Source organism: Xyrauchen texanus, chromosome 22 (assembly GCF_025860055.1).
Source record: "Xyrauchen texanus isolate HMW12.3.18 chromosome 22, RBS_HiC_50CHRs, whole genome shotgun sequence".
NCBI classification, from domain to species: Eukaryota; Metazoa; Chordata; class Actinopteri; order Cypriniformes; family Catostomidae; genus Xyrauchen; species Xyrauchen texanus.
Window position 1 is genome coordinate 2452656 of NC_068297.1, and position 12140 is coordinate 2464795.

A 12140-nucleotide genomic window follows, 5' to 3' on the forward strand; every position below is an offset into this window, starting at 1 on the left:
GTACAGTAGGCCGCTCACTAGGTTTTGAAACCATACGTAATCACAACCTTTGCATTCTCAATCGTGCATTTAATTCTGTTCCTACAAGGTATAAAATGTGCAACCTTTGAAGAGTTAATCATTTAATTGCAATGCAGTTTAACAGACAGTGTTCAGTTCAGTCTGCGGTTTAAGTGTGCAAATACATTCAACAATATGTTGATTAAAAATTCTCGCTACATTAAACCCAGAGTCGACGGTTTTGTTTGGCAGAATAAAAATCAATGCCTTGTCGTGATATGCAAAGCTCCAGCGTGCTAAACCGTTCTGAAAACATTCCTGCATTACTTATTTATCATAAATCTCTCGAGAATATGTCAGTAGTCTTACATCGGTTCTGTCTGATTATGTGCTTGTTTACACAGAGTGCATGCTATATTAAAAATGGACTTCAGTCTTTGATATATGAGGGGGGTAAAAAGACACGGCCCGTATGATGCACATCCAATACGAACTAAACATTGATCTTTTAAAATGACACATGCATTGAACTGTAATCTGAGTTTAATATCAGAGAGAGACCTTTAATGGGTATATCAGCCTGTGCTTTAAAACCAGACTTATCTGTCAATCATTTATCAGTCAGACGGAGCATGCTTATCTAATCATCTATAAAGAACACCTGCTGAAAATATGCATTAAAAAGTGATTCATCCATTTAACAAATCATCTGCTAAGTGGCTGTGCATTTGGATGTGGTGTATAACCATTAGCACTGCTTGTTTACATTGTGTAAAGGTATGAAGCAGGTCTGCTTATGAATCTCACAATATCTCCAGAGATTCGGTCTGTTATGCGTCGTTTGTGGCAGTGCATCCATCATTTGCCACTTGCTGAGTGCCACATGCTTCATTCATCAGTATGAGACTATAACTAGCATGTAGAGTTTGACAACTCTTAATTTGCTTTGTTGCGTTCCCATAGAAGTGTTTCTGGCTTGATATAAACTGTTTTAATATTTTTTGCATATTCTAATATTCAAAAAAAGCTACTTTTTCGAACTCCTCCTAGGCCGTATATGTGATTCTCACAAAAATTGGTGTGTGTCTACTATGAACCCTCTTGACAAAATGTTCTCAAAGGAATTGTGACTCGTCAAAGCGTGGCGGAAATATAAGCCAACGAATTGGTCAGGCGTCAAGCGTATTGACCAATATCTGCCAAACGAAAAGCCCAAATGTTACGATACTCGATACACATGTTCAACAGCAGATTTTGAGTCTGCATACAAAATCGCGAAAACATTCGCCTATAGGGGGTGCTACAACTAAAAAACAAGCGTGCCGAACAAGCCCTCAAAAGTGAAGCCAAAACGTCTCGATCGCCCCCCGGTGACTGGTCCTAGTATAGGTCATAAGCCCCGCCTCCCCATGTTATTCAACGGGACGTGAGACCAACTAAACAATTAAATTACACTTCACATATCTTTTTTCCAAAGATAGTTTCTGTCATTTACTGTCGTTTCTATCATGTTGATGTCATTTCAAGTGTTTGTTTTCAAAATAAGTTTGTTTTTAGTTATTTGATGCTATAAAAACGCTGCTGTGACATCATGATTGACAGCTGTGATTGACAGGTTCTCTGAGCGAAGTAGTCACTGAAGCACCAACTGACTTTTTTCGGGATCTTCGGAGGACTGAGGAGATTGGAGCTTTAAATTTAATATCTACATTTCTATAATTAATTATTTCACACCGTCATAAGTCAAAAGTGCAGGGGCGTGTGCTTGCGATTGATTCAGCGAGAGTGAGGGCGGGGCCTTGATTTCGCGGCTTTACTTCCTGCTCACTACCGCGCAGGTCTGGTCCCGAAATCGCAACTGCGCAGACTCAAGTCCCAAGATGTCAGCGCCATATCGGGACACTGGCGGCTTCAGTTCTCACCAATGGAAAAGAGCGAAGGGGCGTCATCCATCTTTTTTTACAGTCTATGCTAAAAAATGCTCATAAATCCGCAACTGTATTATCAATGAAGTTGAAAATTGGTGTGCTTCTTGTAGCGGCCAAATGCTTAAATATTCTACAGTATGACTCAGACAAATAAAAAACATGGCCGCCAGCAATCATATTTCAGCAAAATGGCCAATGTTATCTGCCATTGGGAACTACATCTAGGACTCCCCAGGTCAATAATTATTAAAGAAAAGTTGAACTTTAGTTATTTAGGGGTTGCATTTATCATGTGGGTTTGACCAAGTGTATCCTAAAGCCTATAATTCCTACAATAAATATTCAAACTTCTAAAACCGTTTTTGAGATTGGGTGCTGTGTGGCTTTATAACAGCTATAACTTCTAAATATATAATCTATAAGCCTCATTTCTAATCTTCATTTGTTTTTATCAATCCTCACACCAACCGCCAACTTGCTAATCGCAGGTTTGGTGGTTTGATACCCGGCCCACATGACTCCACATGCTGAAGTGTCCTTGGGCAAGACACTGAACCCCAAGTTGCTCCCAATGGCAGGCTAGCACCTTGCATGCAGCTCTGCCATCATTGGGGGGTGTGTGTGTGTGTGAATGAGTCACAGTGTAAAGTGCTTTGAATACCGCTAAGGTTAAAGAGGCGCTATATAAGTGCAGACCATTTACCCTTTTAATGTAAAGGAGCGGGGTGCGAGTCCTGAAGAGCACACGAGTCAAGACGTGATCCGAAAGGGACGTAGAAGCGGCACAAATTGCAGTAGTTGCGTTTTTCATCTCTCATTTGCTCAAGTTTTAGGGTTGTGAGGTCAGATTTGTTGATTTAAATGTGGTAATGTGGTCATTTAAATGTGATGTGGTGGTGTAGTGGGCTACAGGCACATAACTGGTAATCAGAAGGTTGCTGGTTTGATCCCCACAGCCACCACCATTGTGTCCTTGAGTAAGACACTTAACTCCAGGTTGCTCCGGGGGGATTGTCCCTGTAATAAGTGCACTGTAAGTCGCTTTGGATAAAAGTGTCCTGCCAAATGCATAAATATAAATTATGTGGTATAAATATAATGACTTGGTAGTGGCATGAGTCCCGCATGACTGTTTACATGGAACCATGAAAAATTTTCCACGGACAAATTCAGTTCATCCACCCAGAAAAAATAGTCCAACTTCAAAGTGATGTAGTCAACTTTACAGCTCAAATAACACACGCTAGTTTAACACTTGCCCCATAGACCTCCATTGCAAGTGCATTATTATCCATGCATTTTTATTTTCTTTCAAAGATGGTCAGAATTCTTTTATTTCTAATTAAGATAATACTCATAGTCCGCGGAGAAAAGAGTCATAAACATATGGGTGTACAGAAATGAGAATACAATAATTGCTAGCCCCTCTAATAAGTCCCAAAAGCTATTGTCTGAGCGATAGACACGACAGTAGTAGCAGAATGAGTCACTTAACATTTCTTTAATTGACTGGAGCATGCAAGCTGGATTCTAGTACTTTCCCACATTCTCCCCCACACACACTTTTGTTTCTTAATATTTCTCCTCCTCCTCAGCAATAAACATTTTCTTTTGTTTTTTCTTTTCAGGAGTAACATTCTTGTTTTTTCAGCCTCCTCCAGAGATACTCGCCTCACCTCACCTCATGCCTCACCTTTGCCTCTTTCCAAGTGATATCACCGTTCGTATGCAGGCCGTGGTGAACTCTGTTTTAGCAGGTCTTTGAAAGTAAACCCTCGTCCCAGTCATGGAACGGTCCGTTTCCCCAGTAGGATGGCTGCTGGTGCCCTGTGGCGGAACTGGTTCTCGACCCCGTCCTCACACTGTCTGTCTGTTTTCTGTGTGCTTTACGTATGTTCACATGTATACACTATAATTTACCTTATAGAACAAATAAATGGTTTCATGGCTGCCCAGTTCAACACATTCCAAAGGATTTTATCATTTTAACCATCAATAGCATTTGTGGCATAATTATCACAAAATCAGGGGCCTGGGAAGCTCATTGGTAAAGACGCTAGCTTCCACCCCTGGAGTTTGCTAGCTCGCTAGTTTGAATCCATGGCATGCTGTGTGACTCCAGCCAGGTGTCCTAAGCAACCAAATTGGCTCGGTTGTTAGGGAGGGTAGAGTCACATCGTGGTCGCTATAATCTCTCTCTCAGTGGGTTGCGTGGTGAGTTGTGCGTGGATGCCTTGGAGAATAGCGTGAAGCCTCCACACGCGCTATGTCTCCGTGGCAACGCGCTCAACAAGCCAGGTGATAAGATGCGTGGGTTGACGTTGTCGAGATGCGGAGGCAGCTTGGATTCGTCCTCCGCTACCCGGATTGAGTCACTATGCAACCACGAGGACTTAAAAGTGCATTGGGAATTGGGCATTCCAACTTGGGTGAAAAGCTCTGAGGTCCATACAATGCAAGTGAATGGTGACCACATCTTTGTTGCTCCAAAAATCACATAAAGGAAACATAAAAGTAATCCATACGACTCCTGTATCCATATCGACTCCTTCTGAAGTGATATGATATGTGTGGTTAAGATATAACCTTTTTTTATTCTAAATCTCCACTCACTTGTACATATGAAAGTGAAAGTGAAAATGGAGATTTAGGGTAAAAAAAATTACTTAAATATTGTTCTGTTTCTCACCCACACCTTTAATATCGGTTCTTAAGACATGGATTTAAACCTTTTTTTAATTCTAAATCTCCACTTTCACCTTTACATCTGAAAGTGAAAGTGAAAATGGAGATTTAGGGTAAAAAATGACTTAAATATTGTTCTGTTTCTCACCCACACCTTTATTATCGCTTCTTAAGACATGGATTTAAACCTTTTTTTAATTCTAAATCTCCACTTTCACCTTTACATCTGAAAGTGAAAGTGAAAATGGAGATTTAGGGTAAAAAATTACTTAAATATTGTTCTGTTTCTCACCCACACCTTTATTATCGCTTCTTAAGACATGGATTTAAACCTTTTTTTAATTCTAAATCTCCACTTTCACCTTTACATCTGAAGTGAAAGTGAAAATGGAGATTTAGGGTAAAAAATGACTTAAATATTGTTCTGTTTCTCACCCACACCTTTATTATCGCTTCTTAAGACATGGATTTAATAATTTTTTAATTCTAAATCTCCACTTTCACCTTTACATCTGAAAGTGAAAGTGAAAATGGAGATTTAGGGTAAAAAAAATGACTTTCATATTGTTCTGTTTCTCACCCACACCTTTAATATCGCTTCTTAAGCCATGGATTTAAACACAGGAGTTGTATGGATTACTTTTATGTTTCCTTTATGTGATATTTGGAGCTACAAAGGTGTGGTCACCATTCACTTGCATTGTATGGACCTACAGAGCTGAGATATTCTTCTAGAAATCTTAATTTATGTTCTGCAGAAGGAAAATCATACACATCTGGGATGGCATGAGGGTGATTAAATGATGAGAGAATTTACATTTTTGGGGAACTATCCATTTAATTCAAGATCTCTTCTCTGAAGTTGCTATATTTCTGTAAAACAAAAAACAATATACTGCTTAAAAAAAAATGTTGTTCTCTCCAGACGCTTGGTGTCTAGACACAGATACTAGAGGTTTATAGGTTTGGTGTCTTAACCCGTCTCTAAAGACTCGTTCCCAAACTATGGATAAACCAAAGCTGTAGTGCGTCCGTCTGTCACTCAGCTCTTACGAGATACGCTTGCAGCTCATCGCCAGCCTGGCAATCTGCACTCTCCATATGCTTTTAAATATGTATTATGTATGAAAACGCATAGCGGCTCACTGGAGTTTTCCCTCAAGCGCCGCTGTTGAGAAACTTCTCCAAACTTTGAGTCACACTGACTGAACAGCCTCAAAATGAGTCTCTCTCTCCGCTGCTTGATGGGGTTTTAATTGCGTTTTAATCATGTATCCTCTCCTCCCATTGCTGCTATTGAGACACAACTCTGCAGCACTGTGGTTGAACGCTCTGTGTGTTGTTTCCAGGTTATCAGCGGAGAACAGAAATGGTGAGAAGATGAAGTTGACGTTGAGTAGCATCAGTGCGGACGTTCTGGAACTTCTCTTGGAGTTTGTCTACACCGGCTCGCTCATTATCGACTCGGCCAACGCCAAGACTTTACTGGAGGCAGCGAACAAGTTTCAGTTCAACACCTTCTGCAAAGTCTGTGTGTCTTTTCTCGGTAAGCACTTTAATGTTCACCAACCACTTCAATTCTCCAAAGCTTTAGTTTTTCAACCAAACATGCTATTTTTATTTATTTATTTATTTTATTATTATTGTAATGAGCTTGAATACTGTTTAAGAGAATGGTAAGAGCAGGGGCAATTCTAGGATTTTGATCTTAAGGGGACTCGGCCCCCAATGCCACTATAAGATGTGCACATTTAATGTATTCTGCTCTTTAGCATAGATAGTGTTTTGTTTTTTTACTGTGTTTACATAATTCAAGATAGCCAGCTAATATACAGTACATTCAGAATAATGTCATTTTCAGTATTAAACATTTTTATATATATATATATATGTAATACATTAGGGCTGTCGATTTAATGCGTTAATTAAGTGCGATTTAATTTGATTAAAAATAACGCGTTTAAAAATTAGCGCAATTGATCGCAATGCATCCGGATTGTAATAAGGAAGATTCCTGAGAAATGCAAGCTTGTAGTACCACCTGTTTACTCTAGAGGGCAGTAAGTGAAACTTCAGCTGTATGAGCAACACACAGTTTATACAGTGAAGAAAACAACCAGACAGAACAACACAAACACGTTTTACGTTCTTGCGTTCAAAACATTTGATGGAGCACAAATGCGATCTCAGGGATCTCAAGATGTGTTTAAAGATTGAGTATTAAACTATATTTAACTCGACACAGTGACCTAAACATTTTATGTTTATGACGCAACACACCCGAGACGTCTGACGCAGGTGTACATTGATGGTCCTTAAACAAGCCCTCATAATAAATCTCTGATTGATAAATTCACTTGTGTAATGGATTGCTGTGAACTGTGTGACAATGATTGACTTATGATCAATAATATGGTAATAAATAATACATTGCATTATAAAGCTACTTTTTGTATTGTGTTATTAATGATGAACTCTTCTGCTACAGGAATGTAAAGCATTTTAATTATATATTTATAATTTTTAAATATTTAAAGACAACTATGTATATTTATTTCATCATTATATATTGAATTATTGTTATATGAGGGGCTTTCTCAGCAAATATTTATATATGCGATTAATCGTGATTAATTATTCGGTACATGTAATTAATTTGATTAAAAATATTTATCATATATATTATATAATAATAACATAAATTCTTCAATTTTGGACTTTAGTGCAACAGTAAATATAAAAAAGTCTAACATAAAAACAAATAGCACCTCAACTTAAAATACCTGGCAGGCATGTAAACAAATTAAAAAAAATCAAAGTGCCACAGTGTTTGCAAACCAGTAATGTGCTTTCAGGAACTGCACTCCTAACTCTTACTGTCATCACAGTAGTAAGTTTCACAGAAGGAAATGTATGTTTTTCTTAATGAAAACTAACATCTCTACATTGTCAGGTTTGAACCTGTTTCTGTTCTCATCAAGGACGTTTGCAACGGCACTAAAAAGTCTCTCACTGTCCACAGAGCTGCACTGAGATACTGGGTTGCAACAGCAGCCAAAGAGGGAAACTGATTAGCATGTTCTTTCCAGTACTGAAGTGGGTCGCTTTTCTTAGGGGTGTTTTTTTTCAACTTTATAATATCTCCAGACCGCAGACATACTCGCGCTTTCCGCTTCAAGCTGCTTCCGTATTCTACTTCGCCTGCATTTAACCAATAGCGTCTCTGAAACAAAGTGATGTCATGCCGCACGCGTTGCTGTTTCTGTGTGGAGTCAAAAGGGTCTAACTCTGCCACCGCATAACTATAGATGTGTTAAAAAATAATGAGAATATATATACATATATATCCGAGTCCTGATCGGGAGGTAACGTCCGATTTTGATCGAGTCTGAAACCACGTGATCGGCCCCGATTTCAGATCACGTGATCGGATCTGGACATCCCTAATAAAAACTGAAACCATTAAAAGAACAATTCAAATAATTATTTTATTTTCCATTTATTACTTTTTTTATTTTATTTTTTTTATTATAGAAAATCAATAATTTTGCAACTTCTATAGATTAAAGTTATATGAAACACCAAAAAACAAACACACACAAAAAAACATTATTACAGTTAATGTCACATTCTGCTTGGTTGTTTTTTAGTAGAGTGAATTAACTCCAGATGACTACATTTTTATTACATTTTTTTGTTGATATCTTGATATGTTGATATTTTTTGTCATGTATTAAACAAAGAACAGCAAAACATGTGACTTGAGTTTTTTTAAATGCATTCAAAGAGAAAATCACCATATATATATATATATATATATATATATATATATATATATATATATATGATTAGTTCAGATTTGTTCACTTTTGTTTAAATATCATAAGCAGTTTCCCCACAAATGACAACAAAGCATATACTTTTGTGAACTGCTGTGCATAACTATCAAGCAATATACAAAAAAGACAACATGGCCTAAAAATAATTACAGGTTTTAATGACATCCTGATGTCATTAGTCATATGTCATGCTGTGCATGTGAATAAGACATTTACTCATAGCACACGTGAAGCGTGTTTACTTTGAAGCCGCGTGAGCAACAATCCCCTGACAGTTTAAACGGTCCGGATTGCCTGCTTGGATTGTCACGGACTGACCATCATAATTCGTGAATCAGAGGAACTTTTGATCCTGATCCTGAAGTTTCGATTCTGGCTGATAAAATATGTGCTTCACAGGAAGATTTAGGAGCGTTCAACAGGATACTGGAGCAGTTGAAGATTTGTGAGGTTGGTTTATTACATCTGTTTAAATGAGATGTGCGCATATTTGCAGACGGTATATGCTATTAGTTTTATTGACATTTGACTTTTTATCATTAGACGAGAGTTAAATGTTACAGGGAACTGTTGAGGAGAGAGTTAACATTGGGAGTTTTTCAAACTGCATTTTGGCGCCCTTGTAGGGCACTTCAGGACAGGGTTGCAACTCGAAGGGTCGTTCCAAACAAAAGTAAGAAAGTTGATGTTTAAGTTGATGTTTTCATAAAGGGTCCTTTCAATAGACTTTTAGTGAAGGGTACATTCAAACTTTAATGCCATGCTCCCGTCAGAGGGCCCACCTTCAAGAGCTCTGTCCTTCGTAGTGAGTAGGGCATAGGGATGAGCACTTTTGAGTTCAGGTCCTGTGAGATGGTAGGGCCCAAGAACCTGAATGGCTCCACTGCTGCCACAGTGTTGTTCAGAATGGTGAGCGGAGTCGATGTTGGGGTGTTCCTCCTAAAGTCCACAATCATCTCCACTGTTTTCAGCATGTTCAGCTCCAGGTTGTTTTAACTGCACCAGTGAGTCAGCTGTTCAACCTCCCTTCTGTATGCAGACTCATCATCATCTTGGATGAGACCGATGACAGTCGTGTCATCTGCAGTCTTCAGGAGATTGACAGAGGGGTCCATAGTGGCACAGTCATTTGTGTACAGGGAGAAGAGTAGTGGGGAGAGCACACATCTGTGAGGGGACCAGTGCTGATGGTACATGTGCTGTAAGTGAATTTCCCCAATCTCACTAGCTGCTGCCTGTCTGCCTGTCAGAAAGCTGGTGATCCACTGACAGACAGAGATGGGAACAGAGAGTTGGTGTAATTTAGTCCGGAGGATAGCTAGGATGACGGTGTTGAAAGCCGAACTGATGTCCACAAAAAGGATCCTTGCATATGTCCCTGGTTTCTCCAGATGTTGAGGGATATGATGCAATCCCATGTTGACTGCATCATCCACAGACCTGTTTGCTCGATAAGCAAATTAAAGGGGATCAAGTAAGGGTCCAGTGAAGTCTCTCAAGTGACTTCATGACCACAGACATCAGAGTGATCAGGTCTGTAGTCATTAAGTCCTGTGATTTTGGGTTTCTTTGGGACAGGAATGATGATGGAGCATTTGAAACAGTAGGGAACTTCATACTGCTTCAGTGATCTATTGAAGATCTGTGTGAAGATGGGGGCCAGCTGGTTTGCACAGGATTATAGACAAGTGGGTGAAACACCATATGGGCCTGTGCTTTCCTTGTCTTTTGTTTCTGGAAGACCCAGCACACATCTTCTTCGGTTGCAGGAGGTGTTGATGTTTGTGTGAAGTGAAGGACAGAGCTGGTGTGGGGTGTGTGTCACAACACATTCAGGTTGTGAGCCATTTGTTGATTCCCTACAGTGTTGGGGGATGGTGTCTTGTAGATAGTGAAGTATTTCAGGCCTCTCCACACTGATGCAGGTTCGTTAGCTGAAAACATGTTTTACAGCTTTTCAGAATAGCTTCTTTTAGCCGCGTTAATCTCCTTTGTCAGTGTGTTCTGAAAAGATGTTTAAAAGATTTTATCCCCACTTCTGTAAGCATCCTCTATTACCTGATGCATAATGCATTATGAACTAACATTTAACTGTGAACAATAATATATTTAGTTAACTAATGTTAACAAATAGAGTATAACCTGATTGTAAAGTGTTACATTTACATTTATGCATTTGGCAGACGCTTTTATCCAAAGCGATTTACAGTGCACTTATTACAGGGACAATCCCCCCGGAGCAACCTGGAGTTAAGTGCCTTGCTCAAGGACACAATGGTGGTGGCTGTGGGGATTGAACCAGCAACCTTCTGATTACCAGTGTTACCTATTAGTAAAGTAGAATTCGTGGACTTTTCTGCTTCACATGTTTATTATTATTTTACTTGTCGTTATAGCTTACAATATTTTTAAATGAAAAGATTTAGTTATTCTATTAAGTCATAATTTTATGTTGCAAATGTGTTTATTGTTTTGACATTATTGAACATATGAAATGTGTCTCGTCAGCTAAGAGAAAAGTATTTGATTCCGAGTATTGGGAGCGATTTTGGCTGTAAAATGAGGTTGTCACTGCCGTAAATAACTGAATTGTGTGTGCATAACAAGATTTTTCCAGAGCTAGTTTGATTAAAAGATAGTCAATGTCACACAGAACTGGATGAAACACTATGAAAAGGAGTGACAGCTGAATTTTACTGCTGTGAGAATGAGGCCGTAGCTGGTTTAAAAGAATCAAATTGAACTGGGTGTTTCCTTGGAATTGCTGATGACAAAGTGACTTCTGTCTGCCACTGGTATTTGACAGCATTAAACTGAAATAAGAGTAATTTAAATGCTTTTTGTCACTGTCATGAATTATTCCTTTTTAGATTGGGTGTTGATAAGACAGGTGCCAGGATTGTGAATAATGAGTTCGGCTTCAGAATATAAAAGTCAGTGTTGGCAGCTTTGACAGCTCTGGTTTGTTTTTTCCGTCTCCAGTGCTTCTGTTCTCATCCACTCCTGGGATTCCAGAACTTACTTATCCATCAGCACCTCGATGACTATGAAAATGACGTTTTCTCCTGTAGGGATTTGCTGGAGTGAACTGTCTACTTCGATATAATAAAGTTCCAAATGCAAAATTTTAAAATGCAAGTCTGAATATTTTAGAAGTTCTTGCCAGCTTGACCATTTCAGATAATTCATTTGAAACTAGAATATGTATGAAGTTAACGCTCTTTAAAGCATTTTTGTTAATAACAAGTAATTCAACTAACAATCGTAATAATTAAAAGTCCTGCATTATGCAAATCAGAATTTTTTTTCTGGTCATTATAATTAGTTTTCTGTTTTTTTTTTTTTTTCTAATATGGAATGCCCAATTCCCAATCCATGTGTCCATGTGGTGGCGTAGTGACTCGCCTCAATCCGGGTGGCTGAGGACGAATCTCAGTTGCCTCCGCTTCTGAGACCGCCAATCCACGCATCTTATCATGTGACTTGTTGAGCACGTTACCACAGAGATATAGCGCGTATGGAGGCTTCATGCTATTCTCCGCGGCATCCACGCACAACTCGCCACATTATAGCGACCACGAGGAGGTTACCCCATGTGACTCTACATTCCCTAGCAACCGGGCCAATTTGGTTGCTTGGGAGACCTTGCTGGAGTCACACAACACGCCCTGGAAGTGGTCGTTCCCCT

At 39.0% G+C, this 12140-nt stretch overlaps 1 pseudogene; it reads left to right on the forward strand.

The window, feature by feature from the left end:
• LOC127662438 (kelch-like protein 29) overlaps positions 1-12140 on the forward strand; it is a 145137-nt pseudogene that overhangs the window by 57542 nt on the left and 75455 nt on the right.